The sequence below is a fragment of the Choloepus didactylus genome, chromosome 19 (assembly GCF_015220235.1).
Source record: "Choloepus didactylus isolate mChoDid1 chromosome 19, mChoDid1.pri, whole genome shotgun sequence".
NCBI classification, from domain to species: domain Eukaryota; kingdom Metazoa; phylum Chordata; class Mammalia; order Pilosa; family Megalonychidae; genus Choloepus; species Choloepus didactylus.
The window spans coordinates 45,214,047-45,230,726 of NC_051325.1; the positions used below are offsets into that span (position 1 = coordinate 45,214,047).

General features: G+C 43.7%; 1 protein-coding gene across 2 annotated transcripts in view; it reads right to left on the reverse strand.

The window, feature by feature from the left end:
* The window catches only part of ZHX3 (zinc fingers and homeoboxes 3), a 198,073-nt gene extending 181,502 nt beyond the window's left edge, over window positions 1–16,571 (reverse strand). The window contains exons 1-2 of one of the 2 annotated variants that reach the window (XM_037811734.1): window positions 16,452–16,568; window positions 15,951–16,212 (exon numbers count right to left, since the gene is read on the reverse strand). The gene's annotated coding sequence lies outside the window, so the exon portion shown is untranslated. Of the gene's footprint in view, window positions 1–15,950; window positions 16,213–16,451 lie in introns of both variants that reach the window. The other variant, XM_037811733.1, reaches the window with a different exon arrangement.
* Between the last annotated feature and the right edge of the window lie 109 nt (window positions 16,572–16,680).

Genomic DNA, 16,680 nt, shown 5'->3' on the forward strand with positions numbered 1-16,680 from the left:
TTTCTTTTTTTGTCTTTATTTCTTTTCTGGAGTAATGAAAATGTTCTAAAAATTGAAAAAAAATCAGTTGTGGTGATGGATGCACAGCTGTATGATGGTACCATGGGCAACTGATTGTACACTTCAGATCTTTGGATAATTGTATGGTATGTGAACAATCTCAATAAAAAAAAATATTTGGCTAATCCAAAAACAGGAAGAAAAGGAGGTAAAAAGGAACAAAACACAGGTAGGACAAATAGAAAACAAGTAGCAAGTTTACAGACTTAAACCAAACCATATCAGTAATTATGTTAAATGTAAACAAAACAAATAACTGCAATAAAAAGAGACTGATAGACTGAATTTTTTAAAAAGTCTGAACTATATAATGTTTAAGAGTGGCACACTTTAATATAAGTACATATACGTTGAAAAGGCAAAAGAATGGAAAAATTCAAGCAAACGCATGAATAAGAAATACTTATTTTATACAAATTCTCTCCAAAAATGAAAAGGGAATACTTCCCAACTCATTTTATGAGGTCAGTATAATCTTGATACCAAAATCTGGCAAGAACATTCTAAAAAAAAAAAAATTGCAGACCATAAATGTACAACCATAGACAAAACATTTGCAAATCAAATCCAGCAATAAATTAAAAGATGATAGATCATAACCAAGTTGGTTTTATCCCAGGAGTGCACTTGGTTTAACATTCAAAAATCAACCACATTAACAAAATAAGACACAATTAATGATAATCTACATAGATATTGAAAAAGCATTTGATAAAATTCAATACTTATTCACAGTAAAAATTCTGAGCAACCCAGGAATAGAAGAGAACTTCCTCACTCTGATATAGAGTGTCTACAAAAAAAAAACTTACAAAAAACATCATCCTTAATGGCAAAATATTGAACATTTCATCCTTAAGGTCAGGAACAGAACAAGGATGTCAGCTCTTACCACTATTAATCAACATTTAACTAGATGTCCTAACAAGGTCAATAAGGCAAGATAAAGAAGAAGAAAGTCTTGAAGATAGGAAAGAAAGAACTAAAACTTCTTTATTTGAAGATTTCATGATTGTGTATATAGAAAATCCTAATGAGTCTGGAACAACTTCTAGAAATAATAAGAGAACTTACCAGACTTGTGCGACAGATGGTTATTATTTTAAAATCTACTGTAACACCCAGGGGAGTGAATCTCCCTGGCAACGTGGAATATGACTCCCGGGGAGGAATGTAGACCTGGCATCATGGGATGGAGAACATCTTCTTGACCAAAAGGGAGAAGTGAAAGGAAATGAAATAAGCTTCAGTGGCAGAGAGATTCCAAAAGGAGCCGAGAGGTCACTCTGCTGGGCACTCTTACGCACAACATAGACAACCCTTTTTAGGTTCTAAAGAATTGGGGTAGCTGGTGGTGGATACCTGAAACTATCAAACTACAACCCAGAACCCATGAATCTTGAAGACAATTGTATAAAAATGTAGCTTATGAGGGGTGACAATGGGATTGGGAAAGCCATAAGGACCACACTCCACTTTGTCTAGTTTATGGATGGATGAGTAGAAAAATAGGGGAAGGAAACAAACAAACAGACAAAGGTACCCAGTGTTCTTTTTTACTTCAATTGCTCTTTTTCACTTTAATTATTATTCTTGTTATTTTTGTGTGTGTGCTAATGAAGGTGTCAGGGATTGATTTAGGTGATGAATGTACAACTATGTAATGGTACTGTGAACAATCGAATGTACGATTTGTTTTGTATGACTGCGTGGTATGTGAATATATCTCAATAAAATGAAGATTAAAAAAATATCAATGTTCATAAAAAAATCTACTGTAATTCTATATTCTAGCAATGAACAATTGGAAAATTACATTTAAAATACTATTTACCACAGTATCAAAAAACAAAGATCTAGTAACAAAATTAACAAAAGATGTGCAAGTTTATCCATTGAAACCTACAAAATATTCTTTAGAGAAACTAATGATGACCTATGTAAATGGAGAAATAGACCATGTTTATGGACTGGAAGATTCAATATTGTTATCAATTCTCCCCAAATTGTTCTATAAATTCAATGCAATACCCTTAATATCCCAGCAGAACTTTTCTTTAAAGGACATTGACAAGCTGATTCTAATGTTTATATGGCAATACAAAGGATTTAGATTTGCAGGATAACTGAAGAAGAACACATTTAGCTAAATTTTGACAAATATTGATAGAGAAAAAAATGACATTGAAATGCTATTTCACACTATATTCAAAAACCAATTTCTGATGGATTATGGACCTAAATATGAAGAGTAAAATAAACATGGCCTGACACAGGGAAGGTACTCAATAAATATTTCTTGAATGAATGTATGCATGTGTGAAATATGTTGCTCTAATTTAACTTCATTTATTTGACAAACAAAACCAATTTCTTTTGGATTATGGCCTTAACTATAAAAGGTAAAACCATAAATTTTTAGAAAATACTATAGAATATTATCTTCATGACTTCAAAGTAGAAAAAATTTTCTTAAATATGATACCAAAGAAGCACTAACCATAAAGGAAATACTGATAAATTTGGCTTCTTCACAATTAAGAACTTCTGTTCATCTGGAGACATCATTAAGAGAATAAAGAGGCAAGCCACAAAGGAGGAAGATTTACAATGCACATAAATGACAAAGGGTTTATATCTAGAATATACAAATAACTATTACAAATAAATAATGAAAAGACAGACCAATAGAAAAATGGGCAACAAAAGGAACTTCATAAAAAGAAAATCTAAATGGCCAGTAAACTTATGGAAGGTGCTTAGCCTCATTAGCAATTAGGGAAATGCACACATAAACCATAGTGAATAACTACTACAGATCCACAGTGCCCAGGTGGACCAATAGACATTTAAAAACTTGCTCATAGTGGCATTATTTATAATAATCCCAATTGGAGACAACTCAAATGTCCATCGACAGCAGAAGGGATAAATAAATTGTGGTATATTCACTCAGTGGAATGCTACATACAGCAATAAAAGTGAATGAGTATACTTTGGATGTATTGCATGGTGTGTGAATAAAGCTGTTCAAATTTTAGAAAAAAAAGTGAATGAGTTACAGCTGCACACAACAACATGGAAGAATCTTATAATGTGGAATAAAAGAAGCCAGACACAAAAGAACACATATCTTATAATTGCCTTGATATAAAGCCTATAATCAGGCAAAACTAAACATGCCCCTTCCCCCACAATCTTCCAACACTCTTACCATTTTAATAGGGAAAACAAAGAAGGTTCAGGTTTAGTTTCTATTTCTTTACTTATGAGTGAAGTTGAGTATTTTCTCACACGTTCATTGTATTTCGTTTTCTACCAGCTGCTCATTCAACTCGCCTATTTCCCTATTTCCTTTCTCATTAATCTGTAAGTACATTCGGTAAATTTGTTCTTTGATACATGTATTGCAAAACTTGCGTTTCCAGCTTTTCATTTTAAAAGTTTCCTTGTGTTACTTTGGCCTCATTTCTAATCCTCTAGGATAAGTTCTCTCCTGGTCTGCCAGTACCCAGCCCAGCAAGTGGATCCCGTGACTCTCCCTGTCCACCTGGGCCCTGCTTGCACAGCTCCCTTGGACTCCCCGCTGGGCAGATGACCTTTGGGCGCCCATAGCCCCAGTTCCTTCCTTCAGCATCTTGGGGCTGTTCCAAGGGGAATGAGCTGCATGAGCAGAAGCACAGTCCCCTGTGCCGTCTTTGAACCCTTCCTCACTGAGGCTGATGATTCCTTGTCTGTGGGGAACGGTGGGGCCTCCCCTCAGATTCCCTCCATTACCCCATGGGTTGAGCAGGTCATGCTGGTGGGTTAAGAAGCCAGCAATTGAAGAGGAGTTTGAATCAGTCAACCAGCCATTCTTTGGAGTAAAATAATCCTAATATTCACACTTGTCCCATGGTCCGCCCACACCCTGGGTCTCTCCAAGTCAAGGGATGTTGATATTTCCTTCCGCTTTAGGTGCAGAGTTAAGTTAGTCCTACCTGATGGGTCATTACACATCTTAATACAGTCACAAGAAGCCTCTTCTCCATTTCCCATAAATACCCTATAATCTGCATACATTCTTGTAAATTAAATGACTACAAATTTTACATCAAAATATTGTGATAGACAACTGGAACTCATATATTGCTGTTGGAAATATAAAATGATACAACTACTTTGGAAAAGTGGCAGTTTCTTAAGTTAAACATACCGCTACATGTGTCCCAGCCACTCCACTCCTAGGTATTTATCCATGAGAATTAAAAGCATATGTCTACACAAAGACTCATACACAAAATTTTATAGTAGCTTTATTTGTAATATACAAAAGCTGAAAACACCCCAAATATCCTAGAACAGGGGAACAGATAAACAAATTGTGGTATATGCAATGAAATGTTACTCAACAACAAAAAGATATAAACTATTGATACACCCAACATTATGGATGCTGAATGAAAGCAGTGAGGTGAGAAAGACAACGTACTACCGTTATCCCTTCCACATTGCAACTTTCCCTATCACAGTTTTGGCATAAAAGATTAAACAGGAATTGTTTGGGAGTTTTGTGGAAGCCTCAGACAACACATGAAGGCCCGCAGATGACGTATAGCCTATGACCAAATACTTAACCCAAATTTTACAATAAGGTACTATAAACACCCCATAAAAGAAAAAAGAAAAAATTCAGACATCTTCTCTGGTACAAAGGGAAGGCCAAAAAATTTTACACAGATTTTCCAGATTGCAGGGGCACAACGCCCCTAAGCTCTGCAACGAGAAAGGGATAACTGTATATGATTCTGTTGTCTTAAACTCCAAAGATGCAAACTAATCTATAATGACAGAAAGCATATCAGTGGTTATTGCCTGGGGTGGGGTAGAAGCAGCAGCAGATTACAAAGGGGCAGGAGGAGGGGTGTGTGGTGGGGGTTGGGAGTAGATATGTTCATTACCTTGACTGTGGTGATGGTTTCACCGGGGTATACACATGTGCTGGTTTCAATGTATTATGTCCCCCAAAATGCCATTATCTTTGATGCAGTCTTATGTGGGCAAGAAACGTAATGGTGTTGATTGGGTTGGAGACTTTTGATTGGATGCATGGAGATGTGATCACTCAATTGTGGGTAGATCTTTCACTGGATAATTTCCATGGAGGTGTGTCCCCATCCATTCAGCATGGGCCTTGATTAGTTTACTGGAGCACTATATAACTCAGACAGGAGTGAGCTTGCCGCAGCCAAGAGGGACACTTTGAAGAATGTGCAGGAGCTGAGAGGGTAGCTGCAGAGATGAGAGACAGTTCGAAGATGGCCGTTGAAAGCAGACTCTGGCTCTGGAGAAGCTAAGAGAGGACAAATGCCACAAGAGCAACTGAGAGTGACATTTTTGAGGAACTGCAGCCTAGAGAGGAACGTCCTGGGAGAAAGCCATTTTGAGACCAGAACTTTGGAGCAGACACCAGCCACACGCCTTCCCAGCTAACAGAGGTTTTCCGGACACCATTGGCCATCCTCCAGTGAAGGTACCCGACTGCTGATGTGTTACCTTGGACACTTTATGGCCTTAAGACTGTAACTTTGTAACCAAATAAATAGACCCCCTTTATAAAAGCCAATCCATTTCTGATGTTTTGCATTCCGGCAACATTAGCAAACTGAAATAACATGTCAAAACTCAAATTTTAAAACTGGACAACTATGGTGCATTAAATCTCTTTCACTGTTTTCCCCACTGTGTTAGTTCCTAGCACAGCTGTACAAGTTACTGCAGGCTGGTTGACTTCAAACAGCAGAAATGCATTCTCCCTCGGCTCTGGAGGCTGAAAGTCCAAAACCAAGGGGGCAGCAGGGCCCTGCTGGGCCAGGGTCCCTCTAAAGATCAACAGGAAGATGCCCCCCTGGCCTCTTCCAGCTTCTGGGGACTCCCAGCCTCCCTTGGCTTGTGACTGCATCACTCCACTCTCAGCCTCCGTCTGCACACGGACACTGGATGTAGGGACCATCTGAAATCCAGGATGACCTCATCTTGAGAGCCATAACTCTCTTAATTACATCTAGAAGGACCCTATTTACAAATAAGGTCACATGTTGAGGCTCTGGGTGAATGTGAATTGGGGGGGGGGGGCACTACTCAACCCATTGCTCCCCCTTAAGTTCCATCTGTGTTCCTGTATGTACATCTAATTTGTCACCTCTCAGTGCTGTTGAAATTCCCAGGTATGCAGCCCCATACACAAACACTGTAATATCGTCCTCTTTGTCTTCTTATGGCTTTGAACAAACTTTCTCCAAAATATATTTACAGGAGTGAGATTTCTGCACCACATGCCCTATACACACTTCATTTCACTAAGAACCACCTGCTTATTTTGCAGAAGGGCTGAGTGAGTTTACGTGCTCAGCAGCCTCCTTCACATGAGTTTTCAACACTTCACTCAACAACAAGACAGAGCTGATGGATGTTGATTCCCAGCATCTCCCCTCCTCCAATTTGATATAAACTTCCTGGTCACTCAGTAATAATTCTTCGGGCTGTGGTACAGGGCTGTCGCCATTCCCTGATGACTTGGATGGAATTTCTTCTATTTTTACTTTTCTTGGTAATCCTGCTTTTGGTTAGAGATGGTTGCTGTGCTGCTTGCCTTCCCTGGACATGGCAGCCTCTGAAGGTCTCACCTATGTAAGGAACTGGTCCTTGGCGCTTGGGCCAGTGTTCTGAGTTGCAAGGAATGCGGTGACTCAGCTGGTCGCTTGGGGACACCTCGATGCACAAGGCTGCAGGAAGGAAGTCATTACACAGACAGCTGGGTTGTAAAAAACAAAAATACTCCACACACCAAACTCTACAAAGCCGTGCAGCTGCGCGCGCGTCCCATGACTCAACGGGGCTGCTCTGCCACGTGGCGCACAGCTCAGGGTACGTGGCACACAGCCCTCACCCACTGCCGGCTGCTCCTCTTGGCTGCTGTGAAAGCTGACTGGGTGGGGACCCAGGAAAGTCCTCTCATTCCACCCTGTCCACTCTGCCCATTGCTTCCCTCGCTGCCTCCTTTCTCCTGGCATGAGAAATACCCATCCACTTTGCTCTTTAACTCTCTTGTCCTTTAAAAAAAAAAAAAAAAACCTGGACTTCAGTATTTCATTCCTACTAGAGACTTGTCTGGGGCACAGGGTGGTTAACACACTGATACCCTAGGAAGGCCCTACAGAGTCAGGCAGCTCCCAGGCAACTAGCCATCACCTGGGTCCGAGACCACTGGGGAAAGGGGCCTGAGGCAGCCAGGCCAGCAGCCAGGACATGGACTCCTTGTTGTAGAGGGAAGTGTCAATAAGATTCACTCACTAATCTTTATTGAAGATCTGCTATGCGCCAGGCACTGTTCTTGGTTTATGTCAGTGAAGACAAACGAGACATCTTGTCCACATGGGGACAACATTCTTGTGGGAGGAGGACAAAGTCCACACATCATAATTCAATTATATAGTACCTTAAACAGTAATTAGTGCTACTGGGAAATAGCTCAGGGAGAGGCAGGTGGAGCGATCAGGGTGGGCCTCACTGAGGAGGTGACATTTGAGGATGGTGAGTGAGCCATGTGGGTATCTGGGGAAGAGCGTTCTGGGGGAGGATCAGCCACTGCAAAGGAGTGGGCCTGGGGTGCTTGAGGATCAACGAGGAGGTGACTGTGGTGGCTGCAGAGAGAGTGAGGAGGAGCACAGAGGGAGAGGTGGTACAAGGGGTGCGTGAGAGGTATGAGTCCGGGAACCATTGGAGGGTTTTGAGCAGAAATTTTACAGGAACTGACTTCAGTTTTAACAGAATCCCACTGTCAGATGGCTTTGTCCTCTGACAATACAACACAAGTGGAGTGCAAAGTGATTTCATGAAGCTGATGAAAGTGATGTTGGAGAACAGCTGGAATCACCCAAAGATCTTCGGATGTGGATCTGGAGGTGTTAGGTCATATAACTGAAGATGAGAAAAGGAAAGAACAGGGCAGAAGTTTCAGAATAATGACTTAAGGACTCAGAAGCCTTTGGCAAAACCAAAAGCACCCAGAAGTATTTTTGGAAAGATACTCATGCTTTTCGGAAAATAAAACGCTACAAGAAGGATGTCATATCATGCAACCATGCAATTTACATCCTACTCCCAAACCACTCAAATTATTATTTGGTCATGCTAAAAATTGGAACAGACTGGCATGCATAACCCAAATTCTGTTAAGCATAAGATAAAAAGCTGCATGTTAATAATTGGTTCCTTTGTCTTCATCTGTAACAATGGTCCCCACTGCTCCAGGTTGTTGTAAAGATAAAGCATTCATTTGCCTCAAAGAGGCAACCAAGATGTTTTGAGTCTCTTCTGTGAGCTGGGCACCATGTGAGGCTCTGGGGGTACAGAGAGGGGCAAGAAGTGCCCTTGGAAAGACAAAGCATTGACCAAACAGTATACGCAGTCAGAGTATCCCCAACCCACTGAGGTGAAGAGGCATATGGTGCTATGAGAGTCCACAGAAGGGAGATCTGGCCCAGGCAAAAGGTATACTTGTTATATACTGCTGCGTAACAAGTCTGCACGAATTATCACCCATTTACTATCTCACTTCCTGTGAGTCAGGCGTTTCGATATGGCTTAGCTCGGCCCTACACCCAGGGGCCCACGAGGCTGCAGTCAAGGCATGGGGCTACCTTCTCATCTAGAGGCTCGACTGGGGAAGAATCCACATCCCAGCTCACTCAGGTTGTTGGCAGGATTCAGGGCCCCTGCTTCCTGCTGGCTCTTGACTGGAGGCTGCCCACAGCTCCTTGCCCCATGGGCTTCCTCAACCTGGCTGCTTGCTTCACCAGTCAGCAAGAAGAGTCTAGAGCTAGCCTGCTAAGTGACACTAACATAACCACAGGAGTGACATCGCATCAGCTTTGCCATATTCTATTGGTTAACAGCAAGTCACACTCTTGAAGACAAGTGTATAACCTTCTACACAACATAAATACACAAAGCGTAAATGCCCAGCGAACTCCAAACAGAATAAATCCAAAGAAACCCACTCTAAGACATATTCTGATCAGACTGTCAAATACTGAAGAGAAGAAGCAAGTTCTGAAAGCAGCAAGAGAAAAGCAATTCACCACTTACAAAGGAAACAACATAAGACTAAGTACTGACTACTCAGCGGCCACCATGGAGGCGAGAAGGCAGTGGCACGACATATTTAAAATTCTGAGAGAGAAAAATTTCCAACCAAGAATACTTTATCTAGCAAAGCTCTCCTTCAAATTTGAGGAAGAGCTTAAATTTTTCACAAACAACTGCTGAGAGATTTTGCTAATAAAAGACCTGCCCTACCTGAGATACTAAAGGAGCACTACCGACAAATAGAAAGGAGAGAAAGATATGGAGAAAGGTTCCATAATATTAGATGAAGACGCATTTTTTAAGCCATATAGTGACCACTGAACATAAGTTTGGCTTTATTATCATCATAGTCATTATAAGACCCAACCCTATATTAAATTATTTTTAATTCTGTATTTCAGAGAGGAATAAACAGACATTGCAGAATGACATTATGACGGAGAAAACGTACTTGGTATCACATCCTATTCCATGCTACCATTTCTTTCACTCTATTTCAAATGGATAACTCAGGTTTATGGTATGGCACTCTTTCTGAAACACTAGAAGTCAGAAGATGAAGATACTTGCCTCACTTTTCTGACTTGTTGATTGTAAATGTGGTCATCGCACTTAACTTGTAAGATGACTCTTAGCTTCCTGATAAAACAGGAATTAGACTAAAAATAATTAAAAACTATTAAATTTAAGTCTGAAAATATAGAATTCTTTTGAAAGTCCAAAGGAATACTCTTACAGTTTTTGAGACCATTGAAAAATGCATCTTCTGCTATGTTGTATTGGTTGGTGTAGATTAGATGCCATTGTCTGGAGCTAGGCATGGGATATACAGAGCAAAGGCATATAGGGAGCAGTGTTCGTGAAAATATCGATTTATATATGGAGAGACATCTATTATTGTAGTCATTGAACCACTAAATTTAAGTGGCAATTATTAACTTCCATTTCATACACTGAAACAAAAGAACATTAATCGTGGACCCAAGATTTGCTACTTACTGCATAGTTAATGGAAAATACTGAACCATTTTAGCTTTTGAGATCAGATAGAGGGTTTGGCAAAAAAAAAAAAAAAATCTATTTACTCTCTGATCCCTAAGTTTGTATAGTTTACAGTGAGAATTCCTATAAATAAAACAAAATTATCTCAGTGCATTTAGTTCCTTGGTTCAGATAAAAATAATTCGAATAGAAAGGGTTATATGTAGGCATGTTTGTAAATATACAAAGGAGGAAGAAAGGGAAGTATTGATCTGTATTCAGATTTATTCTGCAACCTAGGTATGGTGAGAATAGTGCAATATCCTCATCTGTAAAATTTATAACAGCAACTATTTTGTGATATCAAATAAGATGACTATAAATATCTGAAAATTAAATACTACTCTGAAACTTTAAAAAAATAATAGAGGGGCATATAGGGAAAAAATATACCTATTGCAAACTAATTACAGTTAGTAGTATTTTAATGTTCTTTCATCAACAGTAACAAATGTACTATACCAATACTATGAGTCAACAAAGGAGGAGGGGCAGTTAGGGGTATGGGGGGATTTGGGTTTCCTTTTTTTTTTTTTTTTCCTTTTTCTGGAGTAATGAAAATGATCTAAAAATTGAAAAAAAATTAATTGTGGTGATGGATGCACAGCTGTATGATGGTACCAAGAGCAACTGATTGTTTGATTATACAATTTGGATCTTTGGATAATTGTATGGTATTTGAACAATCTCAATAAATAAAAAATTAAAAAAAAAAAGCAAGTCACACTCTTGAAGAAGAGTGTATAACAATGTAGCTTACAAGAGGTGACAGTGTGATTATGAAAACCCTGTGGCTCTCACTCCCTTTATCCAGTATTTGGATGGATGAGTAGAAAAATGGGGAATAGGGTGGGATGAGGGGAGTGGTTTGGGTGTTCTTTTTTTATTTTTATTTTTTATTCTGATTCTCATTCTTTCTGGAGTAAGGAAAATGTTCAAAAATAGACTGGGGTGATGAATGCGCAACTATAAGATGGTACTGTGAACAGTTGATTGTACACCATGGATGACTGTATGGTATATGAATATATCTCAATAAAAGTGAATTAAAAAAAAAAAAGCAAGTCACAGATCCCACCCCCACTCAAGGGGAAGGGGTTACGCAAAGGCATGAACCCCAAGAGGCAGGATCACGGGGTAGGGGTGCCTTAGAGTCTGTCTGCCACCGGTTTCCCTGAGGAAGTAACAATGGAGCTGGGATCTGAAAGGCAAGGTGGACAGGGGAAGGGCAGAACTGTCAAATGTGGGCAAGGCAGGGGCCCTGCCACTGACCAAGGACTCTCCTGCTCAATCACCATCAATGGCCCCATATTCAAGGTTATCTCCCTGGACTCACTTTCTCTCTCCTGTGTCTGCGCTTTTATGCACCACTTCTACACACTCAGATTGCCCATTCTGCTCCCATATATATTGCATCTATAGATACTTCCAGGCCCAGCAGAAACTGATCTTCCCTTAACAATATTTTTGTACATCTACTTAAGTGGAGGGTGCCACACTTGACCCTCCTTGGGTCAAGCATAATGAGAGATTGTCCTGGATGCCAGATGGGGTGGGGGGTGGGGGGTAGAACATATACCCAAAGAATAGGAGGTCCCCTCACTGAGGGTCAAACCCATGGGGCAGCTGGTAAGTCCTGCAGGGGTTTCAGCACACACAGAGAGCTCTACTTCAACCAATGGTTAATTTGCCAGTTTGTATATATTATGTCCCCCAGAAAAAGCCATGTTCTTTCATGCAATCTTGTGGGGGCAGACATATTAGTGGGGATTAAGTTGGAACATTTGGATTAGATTGTTTCAATGGAAATGTGCCCCACCCAACTGTGGGTGATAACTCTGATTGGATAATTTCCATGGAGGTACAGCCCCGCCCATTCAGCATAGGCCTTGATTAGTTTACTAGAGCACTATATAAGCTCAGACAGAAGGAGCAAGCTTGCTACAGCCAAGAAGGACACTTTGAAGAACGCATAGAAGCTGAGAGAGTAGCTGCAGATAAGAGACAGTTTGAAGACAGCCATTGAAAGCAGACTCTGGCTCCGGAGAAGCTAAGAGAGGATAAACACCCCAAGAGCAACCAGGAGTGACATTTTTGAGGAGCTGCAGCCTAGAGAGGAATGTCCTGGGAGAAAGCCATTTTGAAACCAGAACTTTGGAGCAGACACCAGCCACATGCCTTCCCAGCTAACAGAGGTTTTCTGGACAACATTGGCCATCCTCCGGTGAAGTTACCTGATTGTTGATGACTTACCTTGGACACTTTATGGCCTTAAGAATGTAACTGTGTAACCAAATAAACTCCCTTTTATAAAAGCCAATCCATCTCTGGTGTTTTGCATTCCGGCAGCATTAGCAAACTAGAACAGTTAATAATGATCTTTCCATATTCCTCCCTAGGCTGGAAATCACAAACAGATTACAGAAGGTTGGGCGACACTGACGTCTTTCTGGGAAGGACAGTCAGAGCTAGGAACTGCCCATCCCTGGCCATCACTGCCGGGCATCCTGGCCAGGCCTGGTCAGTCCTCGCTGGCACTGAAGTCTACTGTCCCCAGCCTGAGAGGTCCCTGACCACGTCCCAGGACCCATCCCCTAAAGGCTAGGGGTAGGGTCCCCTGTGGACTGTACAGCCTGGGACAGGTCAGCAGAGGAAGGGAACTTAGAAAGCAAAAATGACCCAGGCCAAGCGGCAGGCAGAGGGCGCTGCTTCCCCTGTCCTACTTCTACCCTACCCTACCCCCAGAAGAAGGGCCTTGGCCCTGGGGCTCCTGCTTTGGAACTGTGCACCCCACCTACTGCTGTAGTTGAGGATTGAGTCTGTACAGATGCGTCAGAGGGCAGAAGCAGCCTGGATCCAGGGGAGAGGGAAGACCTGGCACCCTGCCCCTCCACACCTTCTCCAATGCCCTCTCCACATGGAAGCTGGGGGGCTCTTTCTCAACACTCAGAGTCTCCCTTCGCTCTGAGGGCAGGAGACCCTGCCCAGACCCCTCCCACCTCTCCTTCCTCCCACCTCTCCTTCCTCCCACCTCTAGGAACTGAACAACTTGCAGCTTCCCCCAGGTGGTACCATAGGACCTTTCCACAAATTAATTCTCCACCTGGAACACTCTCCCCACCTGTCTTCATCTAACTAATTCCTACTTATTTTTTCAGGCTTAGTGTCTATTTAGGAAAGCCTTCCGGACCTGTCCCATCCAGTCCCACCAGGTTTGCCCCACCCGAGCCTTCACTGCCTTATACTGCAATTGCCTAACTTCCCGTCTGTCCTTAAGAATCACTGGGAAGTTTGTTAAGTCACAGGTTGCTGGGCCCCATCCCCAGAGTTTCTGATTCAGTAAGTCTGGCTTGGGACCCCAGAATTTGCATCTCTAAAAAGTTCCTGGTAAGGCTGATGCTGCTGGTCCAGGGACCATACTCTGAGAATCAATATCTTAGAGCATTTGTTCCTTCATCAACAAAACAGGTTAACTTCATCCCTACTAAACTGCATTTCATAAAGATCCAATGAGATAATGTAAATGAACTCAGCATGGTACCTGCATCCAGTAGGTGCTTAATAAGTGTTAGCAATAGTTACTAGGAATCAGCAGGAGACTGGCCAGGTTGGGAAAATATGAGCAGGAGCAGAGGAAGGAAAGGGCCCAAGCAGGCCAGCTAAGCTGGCAGAAAAGCCCGGGCCCGGCCCAGCAGCCAGGGATTCCAAGTTGTGTTGCAGGAGCAGCTGGGAGCCACACACAGTTTTGGAGCAGGATAGTGACAGATGGAAGCTGAATATGGCAATATTGGACAGGAGGCCTCAGCCAGTGGCAAGTCCCTCATGCTGGGTTCTCCTTGGCTATTTAACCAGGAATAGTGTTGCCAGATTTAGCAAATAAAAATACAGGATGCCCAGTTAAATTTGAATTTCAGATAAACAATGAATTTTTTTTAGTATAAGTATCTGAAATTCAAATTAAACTGGGCACCTTGTATTTTTATTTGCTAAACCTGGCAACCCTAGCCAGGCACCAGCCGCCTGCCCCTCACAGCCTGCATGTTGGAGGGGCCAGCCCCAGCCTCCTGTCTTCCTTCCCACCTCTCCAAGGAGGCCCCCAGTCTTGCTGCCCATGACAACTGACCACAACCGTAAGCCTGGGGGAGAGGGTCCCCCAACATCACATCAGGTTCATCCAGCAAGAAAGTAAGAAGACCGGGCCCAGGCAGGAGAGGCAGTAATAAACAAAGCACATAAGGCTACCAAGTTCCAAAGAAAAGGAAGTTTTCCACCTGTACTCTTGGGTTAATCAAGGAACAAACAGCTGCTGGAGGTATAGATCCAGCTGGTGAGTATAACCAGGGAGAGGGAGAAAATGGCCTCTACCCTTAGCCCCAGAAATGGTCAAACACAAGTGCCCATGCTGCTTGCACACGCAAAGGATACCTCGAAATTGTCCCAGGTGATGTGAACAGCAAGCTAGAGCAGGATGATCTCTGCCTCGTTCAGCTAAACTGGGTGTGGAGACAAGCCATGCTCCCAGATCTGCATGCCCCCCACCCCCCACCCCAATTATCAAATCCCAGTCAATTCATAGTTCCAGAAACAAGCCTGTCAGAATTCCAGTTTCTGGAACAACCTCTATAACAACTTTTTTTTCTCTAAAAAGAACCATGATAGCAACCTGTACTCCATCTTAAAAATTATTTGATAAACATTTACTAAATGCCCAGTGAGGGCCCTGCCCTGGGTTCAGCATTTTGTTTAGCTTAATGTTTCTCAGCCTTGGCTACACATTACCGCCACCTGAGGAGTTCTTAAAACTCCCCATACCTGGACCATAACCCACCCAATTAAATCCGAATCTCTGGGGGTTGAACCCGTGCATCAGTATTTGGCAAACACTCCCCCAACCCCCACCTGGTGAATCCAACCTACAGTCAAGGTTGAGAATCGCTAGTTTAGTTCATCCTGCTAATCCCTATGACAAAATTCTACAAGATGGGCTTTATCCCCAGATGAAACTGATGAGAAAATTGAGGCTCAAAGAGGTAGAGTGACTGTGCTTTGTGGAGCCCAGCTTCTGACCTCTCTTCCTTTCCAAGCTCCTTTGAGGAGTTCCTGTTGCCTGGGAGGTTTCCGGTGTTTCACTGTCATAAAGAACGCCACCATGGGCATCTTTGTGGCATGGTACTGCTGTCTGCCCACCTTGATAGCTCTGTTCCCCGAAGGGCCCCTATAAAACACTAGCCAGAGACTGCCTAGGTTCAGGGCTGGCACCAAATCCCATTTACCAAAGTGAGGAGAGTTGGGGTCAGTCCCTGCCAACCAGGGACCTTGGGTTGCTGAACAACGGCTGCCACCTCTTACTCCCCACTGCCCAGCACTTTTAAGCTTGGTTCTTCACCAGTGCCCTCCCCCTTTACAGCAAACTCCTTTCACCTTCTGCGTCCACAGGAACCAGCCTGGCCCCTCTGACCTAATTAATGCGCCGCCTCCACGCACCTCGGGTCACGAGGGGGAGGGGGGGGCAGTGCCTCTTGGTGCGTCTCGCGCATGCTCTCAGCTGGGATGGAGCATCCTCACAGGGTGTCAGGGGGCTTTTTGACCCAAGACCGGATGAGAACCACGGATCCAAAGGGAAAAAGGGAAACGGCGCTCGCTGGCCCGGGTCTTGCCCTTGCAATGCAGCCGACGGACCCCTCCACCTCGGGGCGAGCCACGCACGCACCTGGACGCACCTGCCCACTGGCCGCCACGGCGGAGACAACTTGGGCGCACGCAGGCGGAGCCGCGGCGCCGCTGGGAGAGAAGGCTGGGTACCGGCTGCCCTCTGCCGGCCAGTGGCGACATTGAGGCCGCTCCCGCTCACCCAAAGCGACCGTCCCATGGACGGAATGAAGGAGCCGTCATTTATTGAGCTCTTGCTGTATGCCCAGGCACGGTACGGGGCACTGCGGTGTAAGGATGGACGCCACGAATCCGGCGCCTGCTCTCCCAAAGCTTAAATTCAAACGGAGAGGAGGACGAAATCAGAGTCATGCAAGCAAATAAATTACAATTGTGGGCTGAGTGTATGACAGTCTAGGGCAGTCAGGGAAGGCGGCCCTGAGGGGGGGACCCTTGAGTGTCAGGCACCTCACAAAGGTCATTTCATGTAATCTCGAAAATAATGCAAAGAGGTTATCATTTACTCCCCTATGACCAAGCAGGAAACCGGCTCAGAGAGGGAAAGAACTTACCCAAGGTCACACAGCGAGCTGGAAGCAGAGCCGGGAAGGCCCAGGTCTGGCCGTCTCCAAAGTCCCCGCTTTCTCGCGGCCCGCGGCGGCGGGGCAGGCGGCCGCGGCAGGGACAGGCCATCTCGCCGCCCCGGGCGCGGGGCGGGGCTGGGGGCGGAGCCTGCACGGGGCGGAGCCTGCGTCCTCGCCCCAGCCCAGCCTTTGAGGAAGAAAGAGCGCCCTAGTGGGC